At 42.5% G+C, this 19,895-nt stretch overlaps 1 pseudogene; it reads right to left on the bottom strand.

Moving 5' to 3' along the window:
• Positions 1-7,586: 7,586 nt before the first annotated feature.
• On the bottom strand, positions 7,587-7,971 carry LOC118002815 (annotated as a pseudogene).
• Between the last annotated feature and the right edge of the window lie 11,924 nt (positions 7,972-19,895).

The raw sequence follows: 19,895 nt of genomic DNA, 5'->3' as shown, positions 1-19,895 counted from the left end.
CTTGACTGGGGTGGAAAAATCTGCTTCCAAGATGGCTCACTCCATAGCTGTTGGCTGGAGGCCTCAGTTCTTTGCCACATAGACCTCTACGTGAGTTTGTTTGAGTGTCCTCACAACATGGCAGCTGAGTAAGGGATCAAGATAGACCACAACAGAAGTTGTAATATCCTTTATGACCTAGCCTCAGAAGTCACAAGCATCGTGTCCACAGTATCGTGTTGGGTCACACAGGTCAGCCCTATCCAGTGTGGGAGGGAAAACCACACAGACATGCATTCCAGGAGGCCAGCATGGGCCTTCTTGGACTCCAGCTCCCACAGCTTTACAACTGCATCTCTGCCTGATTCCTAGCATCCAACCAGTCTTCACTGCTGGGTCCTTGCTGGCATCCTAGTTCTTCTGCTTGGTAGACCCCATACTGCCAACTCAACAGTGATCACTTGGGACTTTTAATACTTGTATACTTTTTTGAAATTTTACGGTAAGAATATATATAAATTAAAAATTTTTTTTTAAGATTTTATTTATTTATTTGAGGGGGGAGAGAGCACAAGTGGGGGAAGGGGCAGAGGGTGAAGCAGGCTCCCCACTGAGCAGGGAACCCAATGCAGGACTCCATCCCAGGGCTCTGGGATCACGACCTGAGCTGAAGGCAGATGCCCAACTGACTGAGCCACCCAGGCATCCCTAAATGTTTTTAAAATAAGATAGCGATTGATCAAGTTACCCAAGTAATTTTTCTGGTCCTTCCATTGTTTATTTATTATTATTATGAAATTTAAGACTATAATTTTCTGGATTTCTTACCAACTAAAAAAGATTTGGGGTACATATGCCACTATTCAGACTCATTAGATTTCTCCATTTTAATTAAACTTAACTACTTGGTGACCACAACTATTTATCTTTGCATGAATGTACTTTAAGAATATAGTTACTATTTCTAAGTCTTGCCAACTTGTAATTATATAGAGGTCATATTAAATACTTAAGAGTATTAAGTTGGCTACAAATACTAGAAGAGCCAATGAAAAGTGGCTCAGACAATAAGGTGATTATATTCTCTCACAGCTCATGAAGTTCTACATCCCTTCTATATCTATGTGATTCAGTAGCTCTCTGATGCCATCAAGGGCTCAAGTTCCTTCCGTATTCTACTGTCACCCTTGGCAGGTTGACAACTCCCTCTCATAGTTGCAAAACGGGCTGTGTCCATGTCACATCCTCACAGCTACATCCAAAACAGGGGAAAAAAATCTCTGCATCTTGTGCTTCTCATATTTAAGAACTAGAAACCTTTCCCACAAGTGATCCAGAAAACTTCCTTTTGTTTCTTCTTGGCCAGAAGGGTGTCACATGGCCATTTTGTTTACTCAGCAAGAAGGGTGGAATTACTCTGATGGCCTCAGACTAATCAAAATTCACCCATTGCCCTGGAGCTGAGGGGGCACCCAGCCTCCCCTGAAGATGGTCACTTGATACCTGAACTAATTGTGGAGGGTGCTAGCTATTAGGCCATCAGTAATACTGAGTCCATGGTTTCAGTCCTCCTCAGTATACTGCCAGACATCAGCCTCCTCTTCTCAACCCCTAGTATCACTCTGGTATTTCTGGGAGATCCCTGGATGCTGTCTCATGAATGCTCGGGAAGAAGCCATGACAAGATCACCTCCCCACAAAAGAAGTGCTCCTGGGCCTTCCCGCTCTCCCCAGGATTCACACCCAACCTCCACAGTGAAGTGAAACAGCAGAGGAAGTTTCCTGTTCACCTTAGTCTAAGGCATGTTTCTCAAATCTTCTTTTCCTATCCAAGAATTGCTCTCTTCCCAGGATGACTGACAGTGAGAAAATCCACTCCCTTCAAGGGAAATCTCACCTGTACCCACCTATATGGCATGGAGTGAAGTCTTGTCCTGTGGCCCTCATGAGACAATCACATCAGGAAATAATAGTTCAGTATTAGTAAAATCGGGGTGACTCAGCCTGGAATGACATCATGTGCAGGACATCAACAGTGCAGCCAGTATGACTTAGGCCAAGTCGAACTCAGGTCATCATCAAGGTCTACTCCAAGCACAACATGAAGTTCAGGCCCGCCTATCTCTCTGTCATTTTGCGATTTCTAGTTCCAATGGCCATAAGCAACTATTTAAGTAAGAGCACACACGTAAGGACAAGCAGTAACAAAAGGTGGGGGATGGCACATTTTTTTTCTGTACAGGGCTGGATGGTAAATATTTTAGCTTTGAGGCCATACAGTCTCTGTCATAACTACCTGTTCTTGTAGTAGGAAGATAGCCATAGACAATATGCAAATTAATGAGCATGGCTGTGTTCCAATAAAACTTTTTTGACAAAACAGGTAGCAGGCCAGATTTGTACCACAGGCCACAGTTGATCAAACCCTGATACAAGGCAGAGGGCAGTTTAAATCCAACTAGAGAAAATTTCTCCCACAAAAAAATAAAGATGTCTCGAAATCTTTACTTTGCTAAAATATATACGTGATTTTCATTGATAATATTTAAATCTTTAGGGTCAGGAAAATCTTGAGTTCACAGTTTCCTCCCTCCCCATCCCCCCACCTCCGCCGAAAAATGCATGGATACCTAAGATTTTTTTTTTTATAGAACGAAAGTCCCAAAGCCAGGTTTAAGCTTTCGCCTCTTAGGAGATAGACACTATTTTACATTTTAAGTGACAGTCTTCCCAGCTTCTGAAAATAAATCGTCAAGCTTAGAAAAAAGTTAGGTTTCAAGTTTCAGCCAAGACATCATATTACATCAGTGCAGCTCACTGTTGGAAAGCAAAGTACACTCTAGAGTACTGGGCAGGCTCAAAGTCCCATGCCAAACTCCAGCAAACATCTGATTCTATCACATATGTTGTAGGATAGAGAAGCAGTGATGATGCCCAAGAATGTTGCAGGAAGAGATAAAGCTCTGCATCACTTCCATCTGCAGACATTTGCTGCCCAGAATCATCTTCTTCCACTTCGTACACTACAAACACGTATTTCATCAGAGAATTGAGTTCCAAACTGAACAGATTTCTAAACGGCTTATTTTACTACATGATTTTACTCAAAAGGCACAGATGCTCTTCTCACCACCTCCCTGGAGAAAACAGTAACTCCTCCTCTGCTACCAATGCAGTTCTAGCAGGAGGATTAAGTCCAGGAAATTTTAATCTCCTTTAAAATAATGCCCATTGATTGTTCATAGTAAGCACTTACTGTCCTGATCCACTCTTGTGTGTACTTACTGAAATTTATTTACTCTCTCCCATCATCAATCATGGAATCCCTGCTCAGAAAGGCACTTAGGCAGTATCAGCAGGCTCGCTGTTCAAAAGCTCGGAAAAGCCCTGACTTAACTAGGGACCAGCACTTCGGCAGGTGTGTTCTCCCAGATGTGGAGCAGGTGCCAAACACCCCAAAACATGTAGACAAACTAGCAAACGGGAGGAACTGACTGAAGCCAAATGCCAAGGAGATCGGTGAGTGGGTAGGTGGTTTTCTTTTTTTAATCACTGAACTATGTGAAAGGAAAAAAAATATTAAATTTAACAACTGCCTCATATTGTTGTAAGAATAAGGCAAGTCACGGCTTTCAGCCTCAAACCAGATCCAGATATACACCTTCTGGAAAGTGCTGTGATTGCCACTATTTTATCATTTGGGCATGTCAAGCAGCCCCTGGGGAGATAAAGTAAGTTGTAACAAAGAGAGACCTGGCCCATTTGACACCAAATTATCAGTGTGTGAATCTAGCCTTCTTTAGCTCTCAAGAACATTGACATCAGATTCTTTCCCATCTGTCTTGACCTGCAGCCTCTCTCATATTATTCTTTTTTTCACTCCAACTTCTTCATTTCAGGCCTCTAGAACAGTTTTTTCAATACTCGATGGTATAAGATCAGGTGTTGAACAAAGTGATTTCTCACATTTCCCCCTTCTATTTCCTATTCCCTGTTTCCTATTTCCTGACATGGATGGTAAGGAGCCCACTAGTTGGGTGGCATGGCAACCCAAGATAGAAACACATCTTCCCGGGGCGCCTGGGTGGCTCAGCCAGTTGGGTGTCTGCCTTCAGCTCATGTCGTGATCCCAGGGTCCTGGGATCAAGTCCTGCATTGGGCTCCCTGCTCAGCAGGGAGTCTGCTTCTCCCTCGCCCTCTGCCCCTCCCCCAGCTTGTGCTCTCTCCTCTCTCGCTCACTCTCTCTCTCAAATAAATAAAATCTTTAAAAAAAAAAAAGAAACACATCTTCCTGCCCTTCTTCCTGAACACATCTGATTTAAACATATTCAACAACAGCCAAAGCGACGACTTGACCCTAGCAGACTCCCTCTGACCATGACCCCAGGTCTAGGAACCACATTTTGAGAACCTAGGGAACTTCTCTGGCGCATGAGACCATGATGGGGACTAATAGAATCACCTAGGAACTTCATGGAAGCAAATTCCGTGAAGACAACTTGGCATATCAGCCTCCACATCGAGCAGAAGCAGGATTCACCTGCTACCAGATCCAGGGTTTGGAAGCAGGATAAGTTGAGTCAGATAAGGCCAGGCCTGGGAAAATAAGTAGATCCTAGAGCTCAAACCAAGACTGCAAGGGGCAATGAGACTTGTAATCCCAGCCCAGAGCTGGAGCCATATGACCTGTGTTTGAATTCTTGCCCTGCTCTCTTACTTTGACCATGGACAAGTCCCCTCCTATCATTAAAATACAGTTTCTTCCTCTAGAACATGGTGTTGGTAATCCTAGCTAGAACCTCAGGGAGTTGAGGTAATCCATGAAAACCATGCAAAGTGTGTTTGGAAGATTCCAAATAGGTTGACTGTGAATGCCCAATTCCTAGCGTGGGAATAAGGCCAAGACTTGAGCCTTATTGGACTAAAAGACCGGCAAAGCCCTGGGTATAAAAACTTCATCTACACTAGGAAAAGGAGATGAGATACATATAACAGCTTGGCCAGAGGTGAAAGTAAGGTCTGGGGCACGGATTTTCTGCCTGGCTGGGAACAAAGTATCTCCAAGTGGTGTGCATGTTTACCATGTGGTTGCATTTAGGAGATCAGGTCTCAGATTAGTCAGGGGAGACCAGAGTTCGGGGCCAGGTATCAGTTGTTGGAAAATTGAGGTAAAAGACAGAATCCAGTTGTGCTGCCAACATCAGAAGGTAAGCAGATGACTATGCAAAGTTAGGGAGCGGCTGATGGAGGACTGGGCCCAGGTTCCGGAGCAGGGCTAAGAATGTAGCTAAAAGTGACGCATACAGAGAAAGGCAAAGGAATTCAGCGGTAACGGTCAAAGAGAGGAAGAGCACAGAGCAAACAGATGAGGGTATCTATAGGCTTCCAGCTGCTTTGGGCTACACCTATGCCTAGCAAGCAATATGAAATAGTCTACAAGGCCAAATCCCCTCCCCTTAGGACTAAGCAGAGTTGAGATCTGCCCTCTGTTACCCCTCTTCCTATCTCTGACTGCCCAGCCTTTGGATTCTACCTGCCTACATCTCTAATACTTGTCGTGGCTGATCACCCTGAAATTGACCTCTCATCTACCTACACCTGAAGTCTACTCCCCTTAGCTGGAATGACAGTCCTTGCCTTTTGACCTGGCCTGTCACCTTGCTGCCCACAATGAAAAGATCAAGCTTGCATCCCACACACCTTGTGGTGATGGGCGTCAATGCTAATGAGCCAACTCCACAATCCATTTCTTCAAAATAATCAATGCTCTAATAATATTCAAAAAATGATTTTCCTGCCCTTATGGTTTTCATATTGCCCAAATAAGGATGCCTTCGCTTTGTTCACCAATTCCAATTGCTTAGCAATGGCTGTCTGGGGTGTGTGCGTACTTTTAATTATTTAATTAATTTTCTTTTTATTGGTTTTTTTAATATTTCTTAATCAGATAAACATGCATGTTTAAAGTTAATAGTCAAATAATTCTACAAGGTTTATTACCAAAAAAATGGTAGTTTCTTATCTCCCTCAGCCCCCATATCCCCCTTTCATGAGGTATTTTCACGACTTTTCACCAATTAAATGAAATTGGTCTCTAAGTCTTTAAATAACAGTTTTGTAAATCTACTGTTTAGTTGTGTTTCTCTTCCAGTCTTACATTTATTGACCTCCTATTATAGTAAAATTTAAAGATTTTATTCTTTTTCTTTTCTCCATCTCACTGTACTCATGCACCTTTCCCATCTTTTCATCTTCCCAAAATAATTATAGTTTTGTAATTTTAGATAGAGCAATATTTGGAGTTTATAGTATCATTACTATATAAATACTATTCACATGTAATAACTGTAATTATTTTTCCTTTCTTGTGCAACTTTTTATTTTCCCTGGAATTAATAATTGCCTTATTATCTTCATTTATTTCATTTTCTATGTACTTATCATTAATTTAATACCTATCTTTGACAGTTGTCTAAATCTCTTCTCAAGACTTCCAACACATGGGATAGTCTATTAATTTCATCTTCCTGAAGAAGTGTGTTCAGGAACTTTCTAATCTCTTCCATACCTCTATGCCTGGTGCACTCACTGTTTTCCTGGTGTCTCCCTTCACTGTCCTGTGTATTCCTTTTGTTCCCAGCTTCCTGTGTCTCATATCTAGCTTTTTCTTAGTTTACACCTTTCTTTTCATGGAACACATCTACCAGTCACTTTCTAAAAAAAGGTATGTGGGAAGGAAATAGTTTTGAGAATTAGTACGTCTGAAGATTCCCCCCACATATCTAACTGATCCTTTGAATGGGTATCAAATTCTGGGTTGGTAATAATTTGGAAGCATATTGCTCTATTGTTCCCTACATTCTAATTTTGCTTTTGAGAAGTCGAAAGCCATTCTGATCCCAATCCTTTATGTGACTTACTTGTTGTCTTTCTAAAAGCTTGTAGGATCTCCTTTGTCATCAATATTCTGAAATCTCATAATGAAGAGCCCTTGATGTGGGTCTATTTGCATCCATTTTGAGGGTCCTTAATGAACCCTTTCAGTCTGGAAGCTTATGCCCTTCCAGAGAAATTTTTCTTGAATTGTTTGGTTGATGAATTTCTCCTCTCCATCTTCTCTATTTCCTTCTTCAGGAACTTTCATTATTCAGATGTTGGATCTCTCAAACTGTCCTTAAAAATTATTTTTATTAATATCTCATCCTCTATTTTCCATCTCCTTCTATTTTTGCTTTATTTCAGGGAGATCTACTCAACCTTATCTTCCATCTTTGCACCAAGTTTTTCATTTTTGCTGTTACATTTTTAAATTTTAGGAGTCTATTTTTTATCCACTGAATATTCCTTTTTAAATAGTATTCTTTCTTATTTCATGTATAAATAGTATTCTTATTTCATGCAGGCCATGTCTTCTCTCATTCTCCATATTAATGATACACCTTAATTTTTAAATTTTTCTTCTTCTGTTTAATCTGTTTCTTCCAAGTTGCTTTGTTTCTGTTTCCTTCCCTCTCTCTCTCTATTTCCCTCTTTCTCTCTCAAATGTTAGAGGCTTTCCTCAGCTGTTTTGTAATCTTTGGTTTTCTTCTCATATTTAAGTGGGGACTGAAAACCTGATTTTAATACAGGCTCACTCCCAAGTATGATATAATGGTTACCTTTTTCTTTTCACCTGGAGTCACTTTTCATATGTTATTGGCCACAGGGGAGGGGGCCTCCTCCATGTCACCAGAGATGCTCACAATTTCTTCAGCCACTCCAATCTTGGGCCCTGGAGGTCCTGGGGGTGGCTGGGCATGTGGGGCATGTTCCCATCATCTTGGAGGGGCACTGGATAGTTGTAGGCTGTGGCTTGGTTAATCATCGTGGCATATTTGGTGAAGGGGCTGAGGAGGGCAGAATTATAGTGAGCCCCCCAATGGTGAAGGATGCGACCAGCACCATCTCCTTGGCCCAGGCATCCTTGAGGTAGGCAGTGGGTCTCCCAGCCATCTTGGTCATGGCTGCAGCTATGGTGGCAAGGATATAATGTTTATCTTAAAGAAAGATCAGGATTGTTTCTGTATCTCATTAATCACTTTCTATCATAATCACCAAGAAGGATTCCATTAGTGTCACATTGAACAATGCATTGGTTACCGTTAAAGGCAGGAAATTAGAAATAAATGAGCAAAGTCCATAGCAGGTTAGATATAAGGGGTTAAAAAAATCATCAGCAGAGCTCTCTTCCAAGGTTTCTGGAATTATCAAATGTCTTTCCTCTGAAATTTTTAAAGAATGAAGCAGATAAACTGCCTTTCCAAATGACATAAGGACTAAATTAGCCAATACTCTCACCTGGAATTTGAATTAGATACTCTTCACAAGACTGACTCACTGTATTATGTAGAAATGCTAGCAATTATCCCCAACCACACACCTTTCTTGGAAGAAAGAAAGTTCACATCCATGAAAAGAACAGTCCTGTGTACCTCTGTCCTCCACCATACCTGAATGGACCATAAATTGACCTAACTCAAACTGGGCCTCTCTGATTCTCTCTCTTGGGATATGGGAAATAGGACACTGAGAAACAGGTAAATGGTAGGAACTCCCTGACTAAAAGGTTAAATAGGGTCAAAGCCAGAGTTTATACCATGGCCAAACAAATTTTAAAAAAAACAATAATTTATGAGACAGAAGAGAGAATGCCAATATGTAGAAAGCAGTAGAAGCAAGCAGATTTACAGAAGAAGCAGAGATAAGAAAAGGCAGAGTGCCACCAAAGACTGAAGAATGGTTTTGGAAACTGACTTTCCAGATGATTTGGTATATGTCCCTTACCCCCTCTGTGTCCTTTCAGTAAATTCACTTTGTACTTGAGCTAGTGTTTATAAGCTTCTGTTCTTTGTCATCAAAGGATAAAATATTCATCAAGTATAATAGTCTGGACCCATGAAGAAAAAGATGGCACATCAAACATGGTAACAGAGGAAAGTCTAATAAATGGATTATTTACAAAGAGGGATAGTAGAGTGTAAGGAAACCAGCCTCGGGTCTAGCAACAACAGGGAGCTCTTACTACCATGTAGCTGAAAGGGCAAGAGGAGGAAGCATCTGTCTTAGTCTGGAGAGAGGAGGGACTTTCCAACAGGAGCTATGGTCATAGGTAGATGGACACAGACAACCCACAGCAACCTAGCAGGAAGGGACTCAAGAGAATAAATATCCTGACCTACTCCCTTCCTGGCCTCCACATACCATAGATGCCTCCTACTGTCAAACCCACTAAAAGACAAAGGGCAAAGGAGCCTCCAATGTAGTCAGTGGGTGGAGAAAGATGGTGAGTAGACCTGGAGAGAAAAATGGAAAGTACCTAGCACACAAAGAAACTTCTGTCCACATTTTCTGGGAAAACCTAGCTCTCCTCTCTTGAACCCTGGGTAACTTCTTTTTAGCCTCTCTGCTAACCAAGGGAGGAGGAGCACAACAGAAATTCAAATGTGTCCCAGTCAAATTCAGCTTCCTCATCATCACTCATCTACTCATTCTCATTATTTAATTATAAAGTAGCACCAAGGGATGCCTGGGTGGCTCAGTCAGTTAAGAGTTTGTCTTCAGCTCAGGTCATAATCCCAGGGTCCTGGGATCGAGCCCCGCCTTGGGCTCCCTGCTCTGCGGAAAGCCTGCTTCTCCCTCTGCCTGCCACTCCCCCTGCTTGTGCTCTCTCTCTTTGACAAGTAAATAAACAAAATCTTAAAAAAAAAAAAAAGTAGCACCAATCTTTCAGTCATAGATAAGACATGTTAGTCATGGATTTCCTTCAGAATTTAGAAATAGAAATTCCAGGTTATCCATTTATGAGCACACATGAATACAAATATATGGAAAGTCCATTTCATTTTCCTGCAGAATTATGCCTTCTACTTCCCTCCTTGCTCACCCAGAACATCTTACCATCTTATGCAGTAATTCTCAATCTATAGGGATAAAGCTTAAAATAATCAGTGAATGAGAATGAACACACACACACACACATATCCTCCTTGGATGTCAGAGGCCACATAAATTAGAAGCTTTCTCTTGGAGAAGAAGCTCAAAAAAGCAAAATTCTAACTTAAGTATATTATATTTCCTTCCAATTAACCATTGCTCCTAATGAGAACATGTCTAGATAATCTTAAGTTATGATAGAAACTTGGCACAAGAAGGTCAGAAGTTCTAGAACCACCCATGTGGCCCCATAATGTCTTCATCTCCACAACAGGCCCTGGCAGAACTCTGTCAGGGCAGGCATTAGAGGTGCCAGTGAACCTCGATTGCATATCACCCCCGCTGCCTGGTCTTTGATGAGCAGGTAAGATTGGTGATGAGCCTTTCATCTTTAGGTCATAGTTCAAAGCCCTGCCTCAGACTCATAGTTAAAAGCTGCTCCTTCTGGAGACGGTGGGAAACAAGTGGGTGTACTCAACCCACCTCTTCCTAGATGAAAGCTCTTGGACAAAACTACCCCAATACATCTGGCACTAATTAATCAGTGCAGATTCCTGCAGTGAGGAGAAGGGAGACTGGGAAGAAGCTCTGAACTCAGAGAGACTCTGGGAGAGAGTTTGGCCCAATTATGGCAAAACACAAAACAACCTGGAAATGTTACTTTGAAATTGCTAACTCTAATCACAGGACCTCAAAGTGTAAGAAAGGCCTTGTTTACATTATCTTGGTGGGCTGGGACCACATGAATATTGACATCCTCCCTTCATAAGTGAGAACCTTTCCATGCTGGGGTGATACTCCTACATAAGATTATAATACTGAAGGTTTGCATCTGCTCAGTAGGATCCAAGTCTCCCAACACCCAAAGACTTTCAGTTAGTTGTATTTTCTACTAATGAGTACTGATGTGAATGGGCAGATAGCAGCATTAGGTTATAAACTCTTGGCAGAATTGGTCTGCGTGCCTTCTTAATGTCTGGTGCTAAATTATCACTCAGATCACCACTAGCACAGGCCCAAAGAAACAGAGAAAACAGACAAAGCTGGGAGGCAGGTGAAGGATAGAGCATAGGTAATGTTACTCTGTCTATCTCATGGGGAAAGCCACTGGGCCATCAGGGAGATTAGTCTAAACAAAAATAATGGTTGCCCATAGCTACCGGTCAGCAAGACCCAATGCGCTAAAGCACACAAGAGTCTGTGTCCTCCTGCGGATGAGTCCTATGGAAAACAGGGGAAGGGTCAAACTCAGAAGATTCAAGGGGCTGCAAGGGGATTAGCAATAGATACCATTTATTCACCCGGCCTTTTATTAAGATAAATAAAAGTAAAAAAAAAAAAAAGATAAATAAAGTAGACTTCCCTGGTTGGCAAATTTTTTGCAAAACTCCAAAAATGACATCGTATATTCTCTCTCTACTGGGGAGAATAGAGGAAAGGGACAGTTGGGGAGAAGACTACCAAACAGGTCATAGCAAAGTTTTAATCTGTGAGATGAAATTGTGTTATCCACTGTATCCTACATTTGGGACTAAAAATGCCCCCAGATCTGGCAGAAAATATCTATTAGCATTTTCTTTGAATTGACCTCTTGCCCAGTAGATTGCAAAAGAGTTTTTGTATTATGATTTCATTGTATGTAAAATTATAAATACAAATATAGACATAGATGCATAAAGAGATGACTGGACCAATGTAGAAGTATGTAGAATAGTTATATCTGAATGGTAGGCATTCAGGGGACTTCATAATTTTCAACATTGTTTGATTTTTCTACAATGAATATGTGTTATCTTCATAAACAAAAAAAGCTGTCAAAATAATTTTCCTTAAACTAATCATAAGCCAGCATATTCAGAAATTTTATTATACAAGCAAGAGAGAGAACATATATTAAATGCCTCCCTTGCACTCAGGACTGTGTGTGTCACAAACCCTGTGAATTATTATTTTTCTTTTACATATGAGAAACAAAAGCTCAGAGAGTTTGACTAACCTGATCGAGACTTCTGCAAATGTTATCAACTTTTCGGCAAAGCAGAAATCCAGACCTGGCTACTTTTCCCCTTAGCTTGAGAAAGAATCCCAGGAAATGAGAAAGTTTGGGGTGGAAAGCGCCAGCCTAGGAACTGACTCTCAAAGCTCCCCCTGAGCTTCCTTAATGGCAGAACTGGGCTTTGTGGATCCATCAATACAGAGCACGTTGCCCTCCTAGGAAAGGTGTGGCCAAAACAAATGAGAGCAAGATGCTTTGTGATCGTTGAGTAGCAGGAATAGCTGTGAGGACTCGCATGCCACCCATGACATGGTCTGGAGAACATCCACAATGAAGGCAGCAGACCACTACTTGAAGTCCAGTTGACCCTACATCAAAGCACAGCACAGAGGATCAGGAGCCTAGGCTTTAGCCACGCTCAGAATCACTTGAAATAGCCACGCTTCTCTGAGCTCCAGTTTCCTCAGCAGTGAAGCAAAAGGGTTTGCCTAGAAAATCTCTAAAGGCCTTTCCAGTTCTAGGAATTCTATAATCCATGATCTAATTCCAACCATGGCTTCTCTTGGATTCATTCAACAATTGCCCTAGCACGTTCAACTGGTCCACCAGACATTGCTTCGGGGCCTAAAATTACGTATGCTAACTCAGAGATGTAGAACGTCTTTTGTAATCTGCGTAGGATTTTGCTACCTACTTAGCTTTGTTTCATAACCACAATTATCTTTGAAAAACAGACAAATCTATTTACTCTCTATCATCTCTGTTCCAAATGGGGCCAATCTCTCCCTCCCCTTCTTATTAGAAAATCCCAAATTCTCAGGTGGGGTCAGGATAACTCAGGAGATTTGGCAGGATGAGCTTGGACTCTTTCCCACTGGGTCCCAAATGCTTTATTTCCTAAGAGCTGCTTTTGTAAGGCCAGCAAGAAAGGCTGTTAATAGTTCGAATTTATAAATAGTTTTTGCAAATTAAACAGAATTCTCTATCTGAAAGGCAACCAGTAGAGTGGTTCTGTCTCCTATATTATTTCCTCACAAGCAAACATTCAAAATGCCAGTGAAAGCCCCTTGACGCAGCAGGTAGGCACTTTCTTATCAAAACGGACCAGAAGAGTAAGCTGAACCACCCAGGAAATCATATATCCGCCCTTTAATAATATTAACCGGGAAAATCTCAGAGACAATGATAGCACGAACAATTATAAACATGGGCTGCAGATGGCTGAACACAATAGTCAAACTCAATTGCTATTTGGAAAGAATAAACCAGAAATGAATTTAAATATGTGGTTCAGAGGTCAGCTTCTAATATTTCATCTGGTACAATCCACAGCCTGCTTTCCAGGGTAGGTGGGCAAAGAACCCAAGCCTTTTGGATAAGGGAAGGGCCTTCTCCAATTTGGAAATTCTGCATAAACAGCATGAAGCCAGTCTTCAACCTCCTGTGGTGGCATGATGGCCCAAAGATGCACTGACCTCTCCCTCGCTCCTTACCCTTCACGGGGTAACTGGTGGCCAAAGGGTATATCTGAAAGCTTGCTCTTCATGGTCCCTGAGTAGTCATTTGCAGTATTCATTCCAAGAAATCAATTTTCTGAAGTGTATTTCATAGACTTTAATAAGTTCTCTGTTTAAAAACAACCTTTGAGGGGCGCCTGGCTGGCTCAGTCCGAAGAGCTTGGGACTCAGTCTCAGAGTCATGAGTTTGAGCCCCACGTTGGGCATAGAGATTACTTAAATAGATAAAACTTAAAAAAAAAAAAAAAAACCTTTTGAAATTCTCTATTCAAATATATTTCATGCATTCTTATTGAGTCATTCCTTTGACAAACCCTGTGTTAACTGCCTTCTCTCTAAAATATGATATATTTTAATTGGGTCAAGGATATGTGTGTACTGTTTTTTTAGAGAATTTTTTCATTTCTAGAGACATGTTATATCTAAGGGTACATCCTAGTCCAAGTTAATAAAAGTCTGTTTGCCTTCCCTGCCTTGGCATGTCCCACCTTTCAAAGAGTCTAATGAGTGACTCATATTTTTGGCGGACTTTTTCTTGAATATCAGGTCTTCTCTGAGTAAGCAACCCATCTTCTACACAGATACTGCATGCCTGCCCGCCCACCCATCCCAGCCTAAGTGCTGTTTGTCCTGCTTCCTCTGATAGGAAAAACTATTCATTCAAATTCTGTCTTCCCACTCACTTCTTAAGCTCAGAGAATGGGTGGGGTTGAAGAATTTGATGGCACCAGCTCTGAGACTCATCCTTGTATCTCTACTTTTGAACATGTCATGACTAAGCACCCGAAGACTCTAAGCCCACTTATGATTTACTTTTTGCCTCCACAGATGCTTTCAAACCTGATTCTAGATGCCAACATAATGCAAGGAGCTTTACATACCCAAGTAGACAGGAAGGGAAGTCATGTAGAGAGTCAGAGTGGCCAGTACGGCTCATCTTCCCCTTTACCCAACTCATCTCCAATTCTCTCATCCTTAAGGTGTTACCTGTTCCAGGAAGCTTCCCCTGGCCCCAACACTACCCACCTTTGGTTATCTATCACTCCTCTCTGGAGGTTTAACATCACTATCATTGCATTTAATTTCACTGTATTGTAATTAGCTGTTTATAGGTCTATTTCCTCAATGAAAATGGGAACTAAGTATTTTTCATTTTTGATGTCCTGTGCTTGATCCAGTCTAGCACGTAAAAGGCATCCATTCAGAGTGAGAATGAATGGTCATTAATGTTGTTCAATGGCTGTCTGAGTTATTTAGGAAAATACGAATTTCAGACTCCAAGGCCAAAATGTACGCAATTAGTAAGAAAAATATCTGAGAGCCCTCTGTAGAAACTTTAAAAAAAAAAAAACAGTATTCCAAATGGCTGCTGGTTCTCGCAGGCATTCGTGCATATATTTCACTCTGCCTTCTGTTAAGACTGACTATTCATATGACCCAGTAGGCTCCACACCTCAGCTACCACCACGCGTATCTCCACCACCACGTCTACCACCTCCACAACCCCCGCACTGCTCCTTCCGCCTCCTGCATCACTGCCAGTGCAATACCCACTCCCACAGCTGTCTCCACTGATGTTATCACCTCCTCCACTGTCTCCACTCCCTCTACCACCTCCTCCGCCTCTTCTACTACCTTGACCACCTCCCTCACAACCTTCTTTGTTACTGTCTCCACCACCCCGAGTACCTCCATCACCTTCTCCACCAACTCTTCTCCCACCACCCGCCTTCACCATCTTCATTATCATCTCCGTCTCCCCCAACACCTCAGCCATAAGCTTCACCACGGTTATTACCACCACTACCTCTACCACCAGCTCTACTGCCTTCAACTCCACTATTTTTACCATCTCTTCCCCCTCCATCTCCATCTCTCCCACTTGTCCCACTTCCATAACCTCTCAGACTACTTCTTCTTCTTCCTCCACTACATCCTTCCCCTCTGTCTCCTTCTCTGTCACCACATCCTCCACTCCCTCCACCATTACCTCCCTCTGCCTCTTCACCTCTTCCATCATCACTGGTGTTTCTCCTCTTCAAGGATCATCTTCCTCAAATACATTTGGGGAATATAAAGGAGACTGATTTCGGGGCATCTGGGTGGCTCAGTCATTAAGCGTCTGCCTCCGGCTCAGGTCATGATCCCGGGGTCCTGGGATCGAGCCCCACATCGGGCTCCCTGCTCAGCGGGAAGCCTGCTTCTCCCTCTCCCACTCCTCCCTGCTTGTGTGCCCTCTCTTGCTGTGTCTCTCTCTGTCAAATCAATAAATAAAAATCTTTAAAAAATAAAGGAGACTGATTTCATAATCCTTTCTGCTTATTCACTATCTCTTGCTTTCTTTCCTGCTCCCACCACTTTTGTCATCTTTTCACACCCCTCTGCCCCATAGACATCTTTGGACCTATTATAAACCTACAAGTGATCCTGCTCTTGACACATGTTTAAAAATGAAATTGGTTTGCAAAGCTTCACTGGAAGTTGTGGAAGCTTGGGGCACAGGTCAGAGAAAGCAGAGCATAGTAAAAGTGTGTCCTCCCTGTCCTTCAGCACTGAGCATCTCTGTTCTACGATTCTCAAACCTATTTCTACTGTTGTTCCCAAACCATCACTAGAAAGGGTCCCATCTGGGGGCCATAGAGTAGAAATGTAGGATGATTCTTCCTTCTCTTGTAGGCCTTGAAACCAAAATTTTATGCAAAAAAAGTACAACACAAGCTATTTCACCCACTGACAATGACTTTAACCAAGGCAAAACAGCCTAGAAAGAAAGTACAATCTAAACTGGGCATGCTGCCTGCTCCAAAGATAAAACTGGAGTCTGGCCTGCAAATCGAAAAGGTCCGTCCATTCCCAAGTGGTTGCACTCTTTCTTTTATAGATGCATGAATATTACAGCAGAAAAAATATTTAGCCTTATGTTGCATGTGTTTGTGATGATTGAGAACAACACAGTAAGAACTCAAGGCCATAACAAGATATAAACATACAAAGGGAATTTACCATAAAAATCTAACTCATCGGAGGGGGGAAAGATGGCGGAGGAGTAGGGGACCCTATTTCAGCTGGTCCCCGGGATTGAGCTGGATATCTACCAGACCACTCTGAGCACCCACGAAACCAGCCTGAGATGTAAGAAGATCTGGATCTCTACAAACAGAATATCGCAGGCAGTTGGTTTTGAGGTACCAAGCGGAGAGCTGTGATTCTGCGGGCAGACATCGGAGGATAAACGGCGGCGGGAGGGTGCCTGCACGTGGGGATCCTACACCGCCGGTGAGTGACAGCCTCGCCCCCTGCGGACGGGGCACAGACTCGCAGACCGGTAGCATCGGGAAAGAACTTAAGGGCAGCCCCGGGGTGGAAAACCAGAGCTGCGGTGTCGTGCGTGCCAACTGCAGCCCCCCAGACAGAAACCGGAGCGACGGTCACGCGCACACGAACTGCAGCCTCCGAGACCGAAACCCGGTGCGCCGGGTCCCACCAGTGAACTGCAACCCCCGGGGGTGGAAACCCCGAGCAGCGGAGTTGCACGCACACAAACTGGGAGCAGCTGGTGGGGTTTAGAAGCACAAAGGGCAGAGACGTGCCCCGACCTGGAGGCAGCACTGGGAGCGCTGCGGAGGGGCGCACAACCCAGGACGCTGCAGTTTATAGCAGCATGGACAGAAACGGAGACAGTGTGGCCTGGAGAGCTCACTGAAGAACAGACTGCGGTCTCTCTGCTCTGAGGCAGAGGGTTGGAAACGGTCTCTTCTGCTCTGACTCGTGAAAGAGACACGGAAAACCGCCAGGGGAAGGTGCCAGAGAACAAAAGCCCCAAAGACTGATTCCCACTGGGCCCATCCCCCGCCACAGGGGTGCAGGGCAACTCCACCCAAACAGGGTTGCCTGAGTAACAGCACGGCAGGCCCCTCCCGCAGAAGACAGGCTGGGAAAACAAGAGGCCAGCAGCCCTAAGGTCCCAAGAAAACAGGTGCCTCTTGCTTGGGTTCTGGTCAATAATTTGGACTCTATACATTCCCTCAAACACCCATCAACAGAATGACTAGGAGGAGGAGCCCCAAAAACAGAAAAGACTCAGAGGATTTACAAATGGATGCAGATATAACCAAGATGTCGGAGATGGAATTCAGGCTAGCAATTGTGAAGACAATGGCTGGAATGGAGAAATCAATTAATGGCAACATAGAGTCTCTAAGGGCAGAAATAAAAGGTGAATTGGCAGAACTTAAAAATGCTATCAATGAGATCCAATCTAATCTAGATAATCTAACAGCTAGGGTAACTGAGACAGAAGAGAGAATAAGCGATCTGGAAGACAGTATAATAGATAAAAAGGGAAAAGAGGAGGCCAGGGAAAAACAACTCAGAATCCATGAAAATAGAATCAGAGAAATAAGTGACACCATGAGGCATTTCAATGTCAGAATAATTGGAATCCTGGAGGGAGTGGAGAGAGAGAGAGGGCTAGAAGATGTATTTGAGCAAATCATAGCTGAGAACTTCCCTAATCTGGGGAATGAAACAAACATTCGAGTCCTAGAGGCAGAGAGGACCCCTCCTAAGATCAGGCCAACACCCCGGCATGTAATTGTAAAACTTGAAAATCTTAGAACCAAGGAAACCATCTTAAGGGCAGTTAGGGGGAAAAGAGTCCTTACGTACAGAGGGAGGAACATCAGAATAACGTCAGACCTCTCCACAGAGACCTGGCAAGCCAGAAAGGCCTGGCAAGACATATTCAGGGTACTAAATGAGAAGAACATGCAACCAAGAATACTTTATCCGGCAAGGCTTTCATTTAGAATGGATGGAGAGATGCAGAGCTTCCACGACCGGCAGAAGTTGAAAGAATATGTGACCACTAAGCTGGCCCTGCAAGAAATATTAAGGGGGGTTCTATAAAAGGAGAAAGACCCCAAGAGTGATCTACAACAGAAATTTACAGGGACAATCTATAAAAACAACATCTTCACAGGCAACATGATGACAATTAATTCATATCTTTCAATAATCACTCTCAACGTGAATTGCCTAAACGCTCCCATAAAACGGCACAGGGTTGCAGATTGGATAAAAAGACAGGACCCATCCATATGCTGCCTACAAGAGACTCATTTTGAACCTAAAGATACATCCAGACTGAAAGTGAAGGGATGGAGATCCATCTTCCATGCCAGCGGACCTCAAAAGAAAGCTGGGGTAGCAATTCTTATATCAGACAAATTAGATTTTAAACTAAAGTCTGTAATAAGAGACACAGAAGGACACTATATCATTCTTAAAGGGTCTATCCAACAAGAAGATCTAACAATTGTAAATATCTATGCCCCCAACATGGGAGCAGCCATCTACATAAGCCAACTGTTAACCAAAATAAAGAGTCATATTGATAACAATACGTTAATTGTAGGAGACCTCAATACTCCACTCTCAGCAATGGACAGATCATCTAAGCAGAAAATCAAACAAGAGCTTTGAATGATACATTGGACCAGATGGACCTCATAGATATTTACAGAACATTCCACCCTAAAACAACAGAATACTCATTCTTCTCAAGTGCACATGGAACTTTCTCCAGAATAGACCACATACTGGGTCACAAATCAGGTCTCAACTGATACCAAAAGATTGAGATTATTCCCTGCATATTCTCAGACCACGGTGCTCTAAAACTGGAACTCAATCACAAGAAAAAATTTGGCAGAAATTCAAACACTTGGAAGCTAAAGACCACTCTGCTCAAGAATGTTTGGGTCAACCAAGAAATCAAAGAACTTAAACAATTCATGAAAATCAATGAGAACGAAAACACATTGGTCCAAAACCTATGGGATACTGCAAAGGCAGTCCTAAGGGGGAAATACATAGCCATCCAAGCCTCACTCAAAAAAATAGAAAAATCCCAAATTCACCAACTAATTCTACACCTTAAAGAACTAGAGAAAAAGCAACAAATGATGCCTACGCCACGCATTAGAAGAGAAATAATTAAAATTAGAGCAGAAATCAATGAATTAGAAACCAGAAACACAGTAGATCAGATCAATGAAACTAGAAGTTGGTTCTTTGAAAGAATTAATAAGATTGATAAACCACTGGCCAGACTTATCCAAAAGAAGAGAGAAAGGACCCAAATTAATAAAATTATGAATGAAAGGGGAGAGATCATGACTAACACCAAGGAAATAGAAACAATTATTAGAAATTATTATCAACAACTATATGCCAATAAACTGAGCAATCTGGATGAAATGGAGGCCTTCCTGGAAACCTATAAGCTGCCAAGACTGAAACAGGAAGAAATTGATAACCTGAATAGGCCAAGAACCGGTAACAAGATTGAAGCAGTGATCAAAAACCTCCCAAAAAACAAGAGTCCAGGGCCTGATGGATTCCCTGGGGAATTCTACCAAACATTCAAA

This window comes from Mirounga leonina, unplaced genomic scaffold (genome assembly GCF_011800145.1).
Source record: "Mirounga leonina isolate KUSES-001 unplaced genomic scaffold, KU_Mleo_1.0 Mir_83, whole genome shotgun sequence".
Taxonomy (NCBI): domain Eukaryota; kingdom Metazoa; phylum Chordata; class Mammalia; order Carnivora; family Phocidae; genus Mirounga; species Mirounga leonina.
This window is presented reverse-complemented; position numbering and strand designations above follow the sequence as displayed.